The sequence below is a fragment of the Phoca vitulina genome, unplaced genomic scaffold, assembly GCF_004348235.1.
Source record: "Phoca vitulina isolate PV1807 unplaced genomic scaffold, GSC_HSeal_1.0 scaffold42, whole genome shotgun sequence".
Classification (NCBI taxonomy): domain Eukaryota; kingdom Metazoa; phylum Chordata; class Mammalia; order Carnivora; family Phocidae; genus Phoca; species Phoca vitulina.
In genome coordinates this window covers 5,168,701-5,184,018 of record NW_022589745.1, presented here as the reverse complement: position 1 = coordinate 5,184,018, position 15,318 = coordinate 5,168,701, and the positions used below count along the sequence as shown (strand labels likewise).

The window sequence follows — 15,318 nt, the reverse complement described above, 5'->3', positions numbered from 1 at the left end:
GCAGAGCCATGTCACTAAGTCATTGCATAAAAAGCAGTTGTCCTGGAGAATTGTCCAATGCACGATGGACATAGCCTCAGTGAGAAACAAACTTGTGATTTATACCATTAAGATTTGTGTTTGTCACCACAGCATACGCCTGGTGCAAACTGACCACTTAAATATCTCAAAATGAATATGTGCAAAATCAAGTTCCTGATTCCCCACCTCCTCCAAACCTACTCCTTTCTGCAGTCTTCAGGAGCTTAGTTAATGGAAATTCCATTCTTCCAGGTTATACGTTAAAAACTCAGGTACCACACTGAGTCTCTTACAAAGCCAGTCAGCTCTTCCTTTAGAATAGTCAGGAGTTATCCGTATCTCACACCTCCAGCATTACTTCTAGTCCAAGCCACAGACATTTCTCTCCCAAATTATTGAAGTCACCCCCTAACTGATGTCCTTGCTTCTGCACTCACTGCCCTCTATTTCAGCAGAGAAGACAGGGTGATCCTGTAAGACAACACTCTACCTCAAACCCTCCAGGAGCCCCATGTCACTCAGGGTAAAAGCCCAATCTTTCCAGGAGCTACGGGCCTTCTGTCATCTGGCCCTATGTTACTTCCCCAAACCTTACGTGGCCTCGTACTTCCAATGGCTCATGCAGCGTCACTGACTTCCTTGCACTTATCAGCACGCCCAGCCTGCTCTCACTTAGAACATTTGTGCTCATTGTCCCCCCAGGCTGCAGTGATCTCCCCCAGCTAGCCACTAGATCTCTCACTTCCTTCAGGGCTCTACTCAGATGTCATCTTAATACTGAGGACTTCCTTCACCACCACATACTTTTAAAAGAATACATCAATCAATCTCTTGTGCTTTATTGTTCTCTAGAAGGTGTGGCATCGTGAGACATATTGTAAATATTTTTAAATTAAAAGATGAGCTCCTCAAGGGCAGGACTTTCTGTATTACTCACTGCTGTGTCTGCTATGCCAAGAATAGCCACGCTCACACGGAATATATATTTGTCAAATAAATTAATTGAATATATGCAGTTGCTCATTAGTACTAATGGTTTATAGATTACATTGGATTTTCTATGAAAAACATATTATATTTGCATTTGAGAGCAATTTTTTCTCTTACTTAAATCTTTTTAAAAAAATATGTAACACTTTGTGAATTTGCGTGTCATCCTTGCTCAGGGGCCATGCTCATCTTCTCTGTCTTGTTCCAACTTTAGTCTATGTGCTGTCAAAGTGAGCACTATTACTTAAATCCTAATAACTTTCTTTTCTCTTCTTTTTTTTCTTTTCATATTGCAGTGGCTAAGAGTGTCAGTTCAACTCCTGAGGATTTTTTTTTCCATGAAAGAGAGCTGAATTTTATCGAGTTATTTTTTCTGAATCTATGGAAATGATTATGTGGTTTTCTAATAATTAATTGATTTTTGATGTTTAACCGTCCTTAGATCCCCATAATTACCTGCTGGATCTTTGAAATCTATGTCAGAATGCAGAGCTCGAGAGACATGGGCCACAGATTCTGACTGAATGAGGCCTTGTTACCATCCCTTAAAGACAACTGTTTCCATATCACAGACTGTTCCACTGACAGGGATGCTGTTTCTTGAAGCTTCAGGAGCCTGACAGATATTGTGAGTCAGTAAACCAGGCTGGAGATGAAGTTTGATAAAGAGCAGAGCTCACCCTGAAATACAGTGGTCAGGAATTAATCAGTATCAACAGATGGTTGCCATGAGCAAATGGAGCCCCAGTGTTGCTAGATCACCTGTTATTTGGTCAGAGAGACAGGCATCTGGACTTTTAAAGTGTAAACTAATTTTTACATGCTTTTAATTAATTTAAATTTATGAAAGAAGATACCATGTGGTCCAAGTATAATATATCACTAGGCCAATTTAGGACTATGAGTTTGAGACCTCCAGTGTACTAGAATGAGTTTGTGTCCTTCTTTGGTTTTAATAAACATTTTAATTCTTTTCTCTTGATTCCTTATTTGTAAATTGAGGATAACAATAATTGTCTCACTGAGTTGTGGTGAGTAAATAAGTTTCAGAAGCATGAAAGCAATGTTGAAATAAGAGAAAGTCCACTAGGGCTTCTAGCCTGGGAGTGCATCATTCTAGATGAAAAGGGGAAGGAGATGATGTAGTTCATGTCCATCATCCCTTGAAGAAACCAACTTTGAGAGCAGCCCATGAAATAGATCAATATAAGTAGCAAGAAGTGAGGAATAGGAGCTTTAATACATTTTCCCTTCCTACCGTCCAGCACAACCCAAATATTATTTACCATAATGAAATGGAGACATTAAACCTCTCCTTGCTAGATGTCTGGGTGGGTTACATCAGATATTCTCCACAGAAGCTTGGACTATAGTTCGCGACATGGTGGGGGTGCTCAGTATATTTCCAGCCGTTCCCTTTCTGTCCCTTTTAGCCCTTCATGTCTGCAAGGATAGGCAGGGCCCACAAACATATAGGATACCAGAGTCCAGTCCTCAGGGAGGTTCTAGCCTGAAGGGGAAGATCAGCCAAATGAAGGACAATGGCCCTACGAAGCGTGGGGAGGGGGCATGGCTGCCAGGTGCCAGTCACGGACCTGCCAGTGCCCGGCCAACACTGGCAAGTTTCTGCCTTAGTTCTGTGTGGAAAATGACTATTGGTGCCAATCCCGATGTTGACGGACTAAATGAGATGAACACATGTGGAAGGCATGAGCAACTGGCACAAAGTGAAAACTCAGTGATTGTGAATCTTTGCTGTTCTTTCTAGAGAGAAGCAGAATGCCATGGAGAGACACCTTGGCTAGTCAAAGAGGAGCCTTTGGAAGGCAAGGCCGTGTAAACCAGGACCCAGGAGATGGGTCGGTTGGACAGGCAGGGACAGTCATGGTATATGACACACAAAGTTTTCCAAAACAGGAACCAGAGAGAACAAAAGCACCCAGTGGGGAATGCACAGCAGAGGTGAGGGTAGAAGCTGGGTTCCTCCAAAAGCCATGCAGCTGTGGATGGAATCAGGACCCCCCGCCGGCTTCCTGCAGGCTCATGTGTCCCCGGGGCAGAAGAGTCCAGTGTGCTTCTCTGGGGTACGCAGAATCCTGGCTGTAAGCAGCCTGACAGAGGCCCTGTTGCTTAGGGTGCACTCGGAGCAGAGGTGCTGCGGGCTGGGGCAGCAGAGGGCTCCGACGCGGCCCCGGGCGGCCTGGGACAGGCGAGCGCACACCTGCGGTGACATCAGCCCCGGGCTCACCTGCCTGAGCGAGCGGAAGGGCTCTGGGGATGCTGGGCAGGCTGGGGGCGGGGGTGCATCTGCGTGAGCCCCACAAACGAGGCAGTGAGCGGCCGCTGATTAAGATGCAGAGCCCGAGAGAGGGCGAGGCCGCGGCTGGACGGCAGCTTCTCCCGGTCCCTTGGAAGAGCGTCTCTCACAGCTGGAGGGAAAAGAGCCCGGCGCCACTGGCCGGCCATTGTGAAATGCAAAGAGCCCTTCTTCGGGCGGAAGCAGCAGTTCACCCAGCTGTCGGGCATTTGAAATGTAAAAGCCCCGGGGCTCCTGGGGAGGGCAGAAGACAGAGGCCACGTCAGAGGAAATGCAGGCTGCTCCGGGGGCTGAGGAAACCGTGGGCTGAGGCGCTCACTCTGAGCCATCAATAAGGCTTTCAGAGAGCGGGGCAGGGAAACAGTTCCGGAGGGAGGGCAGGGAGAGGGGCCGCCCCGGGGGCTGCAGCCGCCACCGTGCACGCGGACGCCCAGCCCGGCGCGCAGCTTGCCCCGCAGCCCCCGCCCGACCGACGGCCCCGGCCCCCCCCCCCCCCCCCCCCGCACACGCGCCCTGGGCGGGCCGCCGCTGCCATCCCCGGGGTCCCTGCCCCAGGCCCAGCCCCCACCCAGTCCCCCTGCCTCCCTGGAGGGCCCCAAAGCGAGCTCACTATCTTTCCCTGTCACTTTTATAATTCCCCTGAATCCCACCTCCAGGCCCCCCACTATAGAATCAGGTAGTCCTTCTCCAAGGTCTTTCCTCCCACAAACTTATCGCTTAGCAACTGTGTATCAAGGACCTGGCATTTGTCAGCCCTTATGCCACCTGCTAGGAATAAGCGGTGAGCATACACCATCTTTGACCTGGGGAGTTTCCAGTCCTGAATTGTAGACAGGAAGGTGAGTGACAAATGCAATTATGTGTAAATTCTCCAATAGAGGTCCTCTAATCTCTGAGAGCATGTGACTCAGGCGCTGGGCCCAAGCAAGACGGTGTAATTCGGCTAAAGGAGAAAAAGAAATTCATCTGCTTTCCTTCCTGCTGGCGTCCTGGGCCGGGTGCCCTTAAGGGCTCCTGCCAAACCACAGGCTTGCCTGCCCTGGGCAGCTTACCCTATTGTTGCCTGTTCGCTTACCGCCTGTCTGCAGTTCCCACTGCAATCATGGAGCCTGCCAGTTTGTGTCCCATGTTCCCTCCAAACTGCTCCTGAGCTGGTTCTTTCATTGGTTCCTACATGAAATTTAAGGCAGTCTTTTTTTTTTTTTTTTTTTTTTTTACATTTTTTGGGTCACTTTTAAGTAAAAGCCAAAGAATCAGCTTACTTGATATCACAAAAAATATAGGGGTTAAATCACGGCTGGGTCCAGTCCCATGTAGTAACCAACCCTGAAAGTGAGCAAAGTTAAGGCATCATCCCCAGCTAGACCTGCGGCCCGGGGGTGGGCTCCTTAGCCCTTCTCTATCCGGGCTCAGCTTGCAGGCTCTTATGCTGTGGACACTAATACCTGGCCCTTCAGGGTTGGGGAGTTTGGGAAGGGGGTGGTGGATGAAGGTTCCTACTCCTCAAATTCACTCTGGCACAGCAGGTGTGTAAAACTGACCCTCTCTCCCCAGAGGTGCTTTTTTCGGGTCTTCACAATCTCTCCTTGTCTTGGAGCTCCTTACCTGCGGTGCTCTGGATGTGGAAAATGTAGCTCCCTTTTTATAAATCAGGCTCCAGACAGGAAAGCGGAAACTCACTGGTTATTTTAACAGAGAGAATTTATCTAGGGAATGGGCTAGAAAAGCATCAGACAACTTAAAGACAAATAAGGACATTGGAGTCCCAGAGCTGTCGTTGGTGTGAGGGCGATCTGCCCTGGGTCCAGGCAACAGAGGGAAGAGGTAGGGTTATGAGAACGTGGAGGCTTGGAGGAGGACCCTCCCAGAGCTGGATCCCAGCCTGGGAGGAGGGTGCTGCCCGCTGGTGCTGATGGTTCAGGAGCTGAAGGCAGGACCCCAGGCAGCTGGGACTCAGACCTTGGAAGAAGGAGTGCTGCTTAGGGAGAGAGTGCTGGGGCTGGTTCTGGAAATGTGGACAGAACCAGAAACGGAAATAAAGCGGTGACCACCAGACACTGCAGAGAGAAGCAGGCTGCAATGTAAGCCGCTGCCATGAACAGTTGTGCAAGAGAAAGAGAATGGGGCCCCACACTCCTCCAGCCTTGCTGTCACCCCGCACCAGCACCTGTGCAGGATGGCTCAGGAGGCCGGCCTGGCAAAGGAGAAAGGTGCTTGCAGCCCAGCCCTGGCATCACAGAGCATAGGGCGGGGTGGGTCAGGAGCTGAGAGCAGCTGAACAAAGGGTGTGCCATGCCTGATGGCCACTTTATTTCCTTCCTCAGCACCCTGGCATCAGGGTACCCTTGGGGCAAGTCTTCTTTCCCCCTCGAACGGGCTGTCTAAGACAGTGGTGAGTCTACCACATCTGCCGTCTTGCTCACTGCCCATGCCTGGCTTGTGAAGAATAATCACACGTCCTTTGCCCAGAGGGCCAGCCTCCCCTTCACTCAGCTTTCACAGTAGCACTCCTGCCCCAGAGTCCTTCAGGAGGGAGCCAGGGGCTAGCGTAATGTGTCAGCGAAAATACAAGCCACAGATACCCAGGCTTCCAAGCGATTTCCCTTAAGTACCTTTTCTTTGACTTGCAATACAAGGGAATGTCCCTCATTCTTCGTGGTACATCAAAACTCCCACTAGACAAATCTTGCCCCCACTCCAGCTTCTTCTAAACTCCTCAGATCATCAGATGGGTGAGGGCTGTTGAGTCATGCAGATTGGTTTTCTCTTCTGCTTTCTGAGATCCAGCCTCAAGATCTTGCACCTCGTTCTGGAATATGACATCTGTCCATCTGTTAGTGCCTCAACTGAAATCTCCACTTCCACATTCGGTTAAATTTTAATTAACAAATTCAAAACTAGAGGAAAGTATTATATGTTCTATAAAAATGTCATTTATACATTCACTTCCCTACCATAAATGGGGCATTATCAAGATAACAAAGAGGAAGAGACATTCTTTCCTATGACATATACATGAGCTAAAGGGAAGATAAACTTATAAAGAAATAATTAGAATGTGGGATGCAAAAATTAAAGGGGGGGGTGCTTTGATGAAGAATGCACAGATGCAGAAACTGGGTTTTGCACAACAGAATAGTCAGCTGGAGAAAGAACTAAAGCCTTTCTGGACAGGGATGCAGTGCCTTCATAAAAGGGAAGAAGTCCTCAAAAACAAGCAGGAAACCAGCTAGTGACCAGGCTGCCACCAGGCTGGGAGCCTGGATCTACTGCTTAGAGAGAGGATGTTGTTGTTTTATTTTGTTTTGTTTCCTTAAATGAAGACAGAAGAACTTGAATTTGAGAAACCCGTTAGGAGATTGATGTTGCAAGAATGAAAAATATGCATTTCTGAACTAAGGCAAGGAGAGTGTCTTGTTAGGATTTTAGAGATCAAAGTCGGGTCTTGGCGACTCGCTGGATATGACAACTCAGGGGCAGAAAAGGCAAAAGTCATCCAGATATTTTACATCATGACACTGGTTTTATGGCCCTGCCGTTGATGAGAGGCTGGGGAGATGGAGAAGCAAGTGATGAGAAGACATGAGTGGTAATGAGTTTGCGATGAGAAGTGGGGAGTCAGGAGACAGCTTGGGGCTGAGAGCGGAGCCCGGGAATCACTGCCTTACAGATTTCAGTCTACAATGCTCTCAACCCTATGGCACAAAGCCATGAAAAAAATGGATATTAGAATATATTGAAGTCACTGATATGTCAAATATACACACATTTTATGCATGCGTTTATTTGAAATCTCCATAGCTGATAAGTAAACCTTATACTTTGCCCAAATGACCGTTTAGGAGACCATTGAGAAAGACTGGTCTTTTCAAAAGACAGGTCACTTTTTTTTTTTTTGGTCCTAAAGAACACCTTATTTACAGCCACATAAAAATGCATTCAAAATCCAAATTTTGTTGCAACACAGTGACATCTAGTGTTCAGTTTGGCTATAACACCAAGAGGCAGGTCCCCCCAGGGAAGCACTGAAGAGGGTTTCAACTTAAAATTCCAACCTGGGTTTTAAAGGAAAAGTTGTAGAGGAAGAGCAAAGTCTCATTATCTGGTCTTACTTCTAGTAGGTCTAAAGCTCCATGGGGCACAGACACGCAATCACACGGGAGCCTCCGGGTCCAAGGTTGTGCTTTTAAACTAGAACCGTGCATCTTCCTCACCTGATGGAGGTCTTCCCCTGCACATTTGGTTTTGATTAGGATTTTTAGTTAATTGTAATATAATTATTAGAACTTGGATTATCGGTTGCTTTAATGATGTCATTAACATTCTTATATGAATATAATTATGCTAAAATATTATTTGGTCCTGAAACTGCAAGAGTGCTTTGCAGATATATTCTGGAACTGCTAGCTTCACGACAGAGACAAGAAAGGTGCCTGCCAGTCTTGCTGGGTTTCCACTGAGGAACGGCGTTTCTGAGTGCGTGTAACTCGATGGTAGGAGCACCTCGCCAGAAGTTAGATGTCCTGTGTTCTTGTCCCTGTGTCGTCATTGATTGGTGACCTGACCTAGAAGAAGACACCCAAGACCCTGAGCTGCATCTGTAACTAAGGTGTAAGACCGGGTAACATTCCTCCCGTGTTTATCCTGAGACTCAGCAAGGTGCTTGCTTCTATTTTGTCAGTCTGCCCAACTCCACTTGGACATGTGTATTCTTTCCCTTATTTTATAAATGAGAAAAGTACAACTTGGAGAGATTAAGGGAATGTTCCAGTGGTCAGCTTGTCCGTGCAGGTGTGGGGGTGTGAGCCAGCAATGCGGGGCTCCGAGTTGGTCGGTCCTTCGCACGCACCCCAGCCATCCATCACACTGAGACCAGTGAAGTGCCCGCGCAGTAAGTCGTCCGTAACAGACCCTAAGAGCTTTTGCATAGGATGGGAAGTCAATGCTATTTTCTATATCTAATTCTATCTCTCTGTCCTCAAGAAGCAATTGGCTCAATATTATAATTACTGTCAGGAAAAGATATCACTGATAGAGATGCCAACACTAAAATCATTGGGTTTGGCAGTCTCCAAAACAGAAATGCTAATTCTGAGAACTTTATTAGACAGGGTTGTTTTGCTCATGCATTTGGATACAATTGTGTGGCGTATTCATCTTAGCAGCATGCAGGGAGGTTCCCAGACTCAAAACTACATGCTGGGAATAAGGTTCAAATGGAATGAAGAGAAACAAAGTGAACTGATTCCTAGTAAGTATCCAATGCTGTTGTTACTGGGACTTGGCCATGTCATGCTTTGCGCCCCGGCAACCTTGGGGTCAGGTGGCTGTCCTTTCCCCCGCCGCACAGAAGGCTGCACCTACACTCCGACTTGTCTGCGACAGAGTTCTGTCTGAGGCCTCCTCCCATACCGCCCATCCACGCAGATTTGATTTCAAAGTTTGCCAGATCCAGCATGTTACTGTGGAGGGAATGGGTCTCCTCATGCACTGCTGTCGAGGGGCTAGGTGAGGACAGCCTCGGCCTGGACATTTGTCATTATCTCTCAAGTCTGAAAATCTGCAGACCCCCTCAACAATTCAAACTTTTTATTCTACAGATTTTTCCCTGTTTATGCAAATATATGTATTTTTTTCATTATGGATTGCAGTATTTCAAAAACGCTGATCCTTGAAGACAGCACAATTGGCCACCGAAGGATATTATTAAAGTCCATCCATACAATACTATGAGGCGAGGCTGTTATAAAATTATGGTATATCTGTGTGTACTAGCACAGAAAGAGCTCCAAGACATATTTTTTTTTTGAAGATTTTATTTATTTATTGGGGCGGGGAGAATGAGAGAGGGAAAGCACAAAGGGAGAGGGAGAAGCAGACTCCCTGCTGAGCAGGGAGCCCGATGCAGGGGCTCAATCCCAGGACTCTGAGATCATGACCTGAGCCAAAGGCAGATGCTTAACTGACTGAGCCACCCAGACGCCCTTCCAAGATATAATATTAAGTGAAAAACTGTAAGCCATCAGCCTGGGTCTATTGCATATTGAAAGTATACGGCCATGTCCATGTTTGCTGGTTAACCACAGTCACAGACAGTGCTTACTGTCTTCCAGGCACTGATCCAAGAGCTTTACAAATATTAACTCATTTAATTCTCCTCACAGCCGTGTCAGGAAGGTGCTACTATTAATCCTCTGGATAAGGAAACTACGTCATGGAAGCAATGAGAAACTTGCCATGGTTACACATGTCTCTGTCTCTCTCTGTCACTGTCTTTGTCTCTCTCCCCACATATGTATGTAGTGGGGTCTACAAGGGTAGAAACATCCAGCAAATTACCTGGTTTACTTAGGGAGTGACCAGAATTGCCATGTAGAAGAGGTTACTTACTGACTCCTTTATATACTTGGGCATTGCTATTTTTAACAAGTATATTTTCACATAATTCTTGGATAATGATCAAAGATATATGTTAAAATGAGTGTGGGATACAAGGTTTCAGCTGAAGAGTGTTCCAGGCCCTTCAGGCAGGTCTGAGGTTTCTTTCAGAGGTGGGAGATTGTTCGCCCCCTCCCTAAACCTGGACTGGAAACCAGGCCATTGTTTGAGTCGTTCAGGGTAGCCTGCCGACTCTGCCATCTGCTCACCGAGCAGACAAGGTACTGAGGTCTTCCTTCCAATAGTTGGTCAGACCGTGAGGCCCTTCGCAGCATCTCCCTTCAGCTGTACCCACAGCTGGGCTTAGACAGGGAGATTCTGAAGGCGTTGACCCCAGTGAGTAGCTCCCCGACCTGGCTGATTATAGGGTTCACTTTGAAAGTTACTCAAAAAAAAAAAAAATGTGCACATCCCCACATTCCATCTTTCATTCAAATTCAGCAGAACTGAGATAGGGTCATGGAATCTATTTTTGGAAAGTTCCCCAGGTGACGCTTCTGATCAGCCAAATTTAGGAACCAGATGATGCTGTGGGCCACGTGTGAGTGATAAGGCAGAAGTACACGGAAGCAGGCGTTTTTCAAAGACATATGAGGGGTAAGTTCATGGCCCATGAGGTCAGTCAGCCAGAAGTCATCACAACTGTGATGTGAGCATACATAGGACCCCCAAGGGAACGGCCCAGCAAAAGCAAGCAGGGCATCAGAGGCCCAACAGCACAGGCTGGGGACTGAGAGAAAATGAAGACTTTAGGGCAGAAGCATGGTTTAATCACTCAACTCAAAGACACTGGTGAGCATGGAGCATAGGCTCCACTCCCAAAGGAGGTGTGGGGGCTTCCGCCACCTGCAGTGAGGTTACCTGGTTTCTATCCACCCCCAACACGCTTCTGGGTCCTCTCGAGTGTCCCACCTCCCTGCCCTAGGGGAGATCATAGATGTCGGGGAGAGAGCCGTGGAAGGAAATAGCAGTACGAGAGGGTGGTAGGGGTGACGGGTGGTGACACAAGTCGCCCCCAGACTGTCAAACTGCACGCTCCCAAAGGAAGAGTCGCTGTGGTACATTTGGCTATCTGTTAAAACCCTGCCACAGAGTCAATCCTCCTTAGCAAGACAGCCAGTCTTCTCAACGTCATTGGTCCATGGGAAATGGCCCTATTTGTGAGCATCTGATTGCCGAGAGAGGTTCTCATTTACAGACCACTAACAAGATTAAAGTGCTAATTTAAAAAGTGCTTAGCGTGGATGTTTGAGCAGCACCGCCTTGTGGGTCTGTAACTGCTGTCTCTGTATTGGTTGCTAACAGGAGCCATTTCATTCCCTTGCATTGAAATGGATCAGATAAATCACATTAGGTGGGTTTGCAGAGGCAAGCAATGACAGATTCCTCAGAACTGAAAGCTAAATAACCTGCTAGGGTCTGGCTTTCTTTCATCACACGCTCTATCTTCAAACCCAATACCTATTTAAAGATGCTGATAACACTCCAAATGCTCCTAGGCCTTGTCCTCAGACATAATGTGCGGTTCCACCAATGCCATGGAATTTACACATTCCTGATACAGTCTATTAAAAAGAGGGACTGTAGCTCATTCAAATTCAGCAACTTCTAATAAAAAAATAAAAAATAAAAAGTCCGTGAAATCACATGCTGCATTTGCAAAGGAAACCGGGTAGAAATCACACAAGGACGCTCTCTGTTCTGTCACTAAATTATCTCTCTTGGGCAGGCAGAACTGATAAGAGAACTCATTTTACACACACCTCAGGAAGGGAACAGGAGATTTCGTGATCTCCCAAAATAGAAGGGAAGTTCACATTTCTGAGGGATAAAAGCTCCCATGTACTTTACGAGCGACCGTTTGAAATTCTCCTTTAAATAGAGGCGAAGGCCTCCTTTGCGACTCAGGGTGCAGGTTACCCTGTTTGTATGGAGCCTGGCTCTCTTGTCAAGGTAAACTCCACACCCCATTGGGCACCATCCCTCCACGACAAGAATAAAATGAAATTGTGCAAGAAACCAAAATGAGGATGATTTTATGGAGTGTGGTGTTTTGCAACATGGTATTTCAGAGTATTCTCCTATGGTTTTTAATTAAATGACGTAAGAGCCTTACCTTAGTCATCTCTGGAGATTGACGCCACAATTAATAATGAACAAGTGAAAAAAACTGCTACTTTTTATACCTAGTTTCCATAATTTGTTACCTAAACAGACCTGAACAGGGGACATAGAAGGAAATGAGAAAAAAAAAAATTAGAGAAAATTATCAGAGGAGTTTGAAAAATAGGAAAACAAAAATGGGTAAAAGGAGTGGACGGAACGGGGAAAGTATCACTGTCCACAGAAAGCCGAAGTCTAAGGAACAGAGGTTAGAACGTGTTTGTGGAAGAATAGAACATTAATAAAGATGAAGGAGGGCCAAGCAGAAAGGTCCCACAGTGTGAAGCAAATGTCTGCAGCACATGGGTTTGGGGCAACAAGTTCTGTACTTGACTGTGTCACTCACGGGCTCGGCAGCTGCAAAGACCTTTTGAATCTTCCGATCTTCACCCATCTTGTTTGTAGAACTGCGGTCATAATATCTACCTCATGAGCTTGTTACATGAGATATGAACAGCGTCACGTTCCGTGTCTCAATGAGATACAAATGGCCACAAGGAACGCCAGGAACGGAAGGAGTGTGGCAGGTTGGCCGTGACGATAGCGGCTGTCACTTTGGGGCAATATTAATTATTTTTACATGAGTCGACTGGTGCCTCCATTATGTTGCCAGTGTAATTGTGCAATATCATGATTATAAAATGGTTAGAAGAGAAATGATACCAGCGATTATAATACCCATTAAATAAGAGAAAATACAGAAAATAGAATATTGTCTGAGTAATTTCTAAAGGCTCATTAAGGGACCCAACTTAAAAATCAGGGAAAGGATTTTGGAGACAAAAAAATCAAACTTCTTATGTCCAACTGTTGATTCTTCCACTTGTTCATTCAAGTGAATTAGTTAGAGACACTCCATTTTGGAAAGCATAGTCTGCTGGGAGAGGGAAGTTGCAGATACCTAAAATAAAATGGTGTAAGTACTCTGATCAAATGATACAAGGTAACAAGGGAGAAGCCTCCTAATTATAGCATGGTTTGTAGGGGAAAAAAAAGGGGGGGTGTCTTTTTAACAAAATTTTAAAGTTTGAGTATATTCTCAAAAGGGAGAGAGGGGCGGGGAATGGTCATTTGGACTTAGGGAATGGCACCTGCTAAGGGAGAGAATAAGAGACAGGACCCCTGTTTTTGGAGGGTCTAGAAGCCTGCTGTGGCTGAGGTGGGAATATAGCACAGGAACAGGAAGCTGGAGAAGTAGAGAGACACTAAGAGTGAAGCCGTTATGTGTGTCCTGCTCTGGCAAGTGACGCTCATCCTGAAGACAACCGAGAACCAAGGAATGACTTGACATGTATGAAGACTGGAGCAGCCTGGTTTCGTGTTCTCAAGTGAGGAGCTTAGAAGTCACCACTCCACCCTAGCAATACGTAAGAAGCTGAACAAACTGAAAAATCAATAACTCTTCATAGATCCGTAAGGGAAGGAGGTCACAGAGTAAACTGTGCCCTCCCCCCCAAAGTTGGAGAAACAGGTGAATGCAGAGAATCACAACCCAATGGAGCAGAGACTAATGTACCGAAACCTCCACGGGACAGTGTCAGAGCAGGAAAACCCAAACTGTACTTGATGAATGTGGACGTGTCTGAGATATAAGAACTCCAGGGGGACCCAGGCACACAGGGGTCTCCTCATGTTTGGAGTTTTACTCCAGAAGCTCTCAATCAGATTCTCAGAGTGAATATTGGACTTTTGGCTGGGAGAGAAGAAACATAATCATTTTGAGCTACAATATGCCAGAGCATTCTGTTCTTTTTCACCAGGTCTGCTCTCGGGAGACAATATGTAACCTGCTGGGCTTTTGTCAGAGCCTAAGAAATACCCAGTTCTGGCCCCCTCTAACCACCCTGTCCCACCTAAAGGGGTGGGGGAAGAAAACAGAAAAACTGAGAAGCTAATGTGAAGTTCATAATCCAGAGGCACAGGCTTACCAAGACTGAGACCTTACATAGCACCAGAGAATGCTGGCCCATCCCCACATCTCACCACCATTACTGGAGGCCTATTTATAGCAGTTCTGTGTATTCAAGACGTCAAGGTTGGCTATCAAGAAAAAGTTACAAGGCATACTAATAGGCGAAAAACATTTGAAGAGATAGAGCAAGCATCATAAATATACTCAATATGGCAGGGAAGTTGGAACTGCCAGACGGGGCACTTAAAATAACTTTGATTAATCTAAATAGATAAAGAAAACAGTATGTACACAGAGAGGTGGATATTCTAAGGAAGAATCAGAAAGAAATGCCCCAAATCAAAATACTGTAACAGGTACGAAAAACCTCTTGATAAGCTTATTAGTAGATTGGACATGGCTCAGGAAAGAATCTCTGAGCTTGCTGATGTCTCAACAGAAACTTCCAAAACTAAAAGGCTAAGAGAAAAAAGACTGAAAAAAAGCAAACAGAAGATCTAACTCTGGTGAGAAAACTACAAAAGGCAGATATAAGCATAACGGGAAGCAGAAGAAAGAGAAAGAAACAGAAGAAATATTTGGAATAATAATGACTGGGAATTTCCACCAAATTAATGTCATCAAACTAGAGATCCAGGAGGATCAGAGGGCACTAAGCAGGGTAAGTGCTAAAAACGAAAACAAAAACCAAAAAACCAACCCTACAATTAGTTTCAAACTACATAAAATCAAGCTCACAAGGAACATTCACCAAGATAAGCCACATCTGGGCCATAAAACACACCTTAACAGATTTAAAAGAATAGAAATAATATGATGCCTGCTTTCAGACCACAATGGAATTGTGGTAATAGAAAGATAGCTGGAAAATCCCCTAATACTTAGAGATTAAACAAAACACTCCTATTTTTTTGTTTTTTATAATTTATTTTTATTAACGTATAGTGTATTATTTGTTTCAGGGGTACAGGTCTGTGATTCATCAGTCTTATTACACAATTCATAGTGCTCACCATAGCACATACCCTCCCCAATGTCCATCACCCAGGAACAAAACACTTCTAAATAACACATGGGCCAAAAGTGAAATCTCACAATTTGTTGGGTGCAGAAAAAGCAGTGCTTAAGAGAAATTTATAGTATTGAATGCATATATTAGAAAACAAACAAATATTATATATATATATAATCTAAGCTTCCACTTTAGAGAAACTAGGGGAAAGAAGAGCAAATTAAATCCAAAATAAGCAGAAGACAATATAATGGAGAAAAATAGTCTTTTTAACAAATGGTGCTAGAAGAGCTGGACATGCACGTGCAAGAATCTAGACACAGACCTTGTACCCTTCACAAAAATTTACTCAAAGTGGATCACACACCTACACATAAAACACAAGAGCCTAAAACTCCTAGAAGACAACACAGGAGAAAATGTAGATGGCCTTGAGAATGGCAATGACCCTTGAGATACAGCATC

The 15,318-nt window shown here is 45.5% G+C and overlaps 1 non-coding gene across 1 annotated transcript; it reads right to left on the bottom strand.

The window, feature by feature from the left end:
- Window positions 1–1,142: 1,142 nt before the first annotated feature.
- Window positions 1,143–1,249, bottom strand: LOC116648299. The gene has a single exon (XR_004302493.1). It is a non-coding gene; the product is annotated as a U6 spliceosomal RNA (small nuclear RNA).
- Between the last annotated feature and the right edge of the window lie 14,069 nt (window positions 1,250–15,318).